Source organism: Lupinus angustifolius, chromosome LG04 (genome assembly GCF_001865875.1).
Source record: "Lupinus angustifolius cultivar Tanjil chromosome LG04, LupAngTanjil_v1.0, whole genome shotgun sequence".
NCBI lineage: Eukaryota > Viridiplantae > Streptophyta > Magnoliopsida > Fabales > Fabaceae > Lupinus > Lupinus angustifolius.
The window spans coordinates 24,084,329-24,085,574 of record NC_032012.1 but is presented as its reverse complement, the minus strand read 5'-3'; positions in this window follow the sequence as shown (position 1 = coordinate 24,085,574).

Below are 1,246 nucleotides of genomic sequence, written 5' to 3'. Positions count from 1 at the left end.
ATGACTTTTTCTTTCAGATCATTATCTCTGAACTCCTTGTTGAAATTGCTAGCAACATGGCGGATGCAATATACAGAATGACCATCACACCATTGCGGGAGCTCAGTACGTAATGCACCCAATAAACCTGTACCCCTATATGATATAATGCAAATATTTGGTTGTGGGGTAATATTTGTCTGAAGATTGTAGAAAAACCATTCCCATGCCTCTTTGGTCTCTCCTTCTACAATCGCAAATGCTACTGGAAATATACGTCTGTTACCATCTTGGGAACTTGCTATTAACAAAGTTCCAGTATATTTTCCAGTCAAAAACGTCCCATCAACTTGACTGGAAAATATTATGTTCATCAAGGTTAGATGCTGAATATCTTACAATTGTACCTGGTGCGTAATATTGAACAACATTCAACCAACGAGGTAACTCATTGTATGATCTCTCCCAATCACCATAAATTTGGGACATTGCTATTTGTTTAGCAGTCCAAGCCCTCCTATATGTGACTGTATAAACAAAACGAGTTATCACTTCCTTGACTAATGCTTTGTTGATTGGTATACCAGGATCTTCTGATACTAGTTGCACAATGCAGTTTGCGATGAAAGATGAGTTCAACTTCGTGTGATCTTGTGAAATATTAGTGGATACACAAGTGTGTCTTCCACTATTTTTTCTAATCTCCCAAATATCACGCTTCAAATTTTTTGATGCTCGAAGTCTCCATTCACACCCAACACCATAATATTTACATTTTACAACATATCTATCTGGCCTAGACTCATCGACAACGTAATCAACAGAATTTCTAATATGAAAATGTTTTACCGCATTTATTGTTGCCTCCTTTGATTCAAATTGCATACCAACAAAAAGATCATTATCTATATCAGTACTTATGTGAGTACTTCTATATGGAAAATCTTGTCCAGATTCATGATCAATGTTAACGAAAAAAGATGAAGGATTATGATATGTTACGCTAACTGCTTCATGTGTGGTAATCTGAACATCATCATGCTCGTCATCATCAAGCTCGATGTCCTCCTCATCACTAAAATCACTAACAATATCTCTAATAATTGTCATCTACATATAAGATAGAGTAAAAAAAACAAACATATTTACATTTAAACAAATGTAACACGTAAAATTATAAATAAAATAAAAGATATAACAAAATTTTAACAATTGGAAATTACCTTAAATATTCAGAGTTCTTCAATTCCAGTATGATGCAAATTTT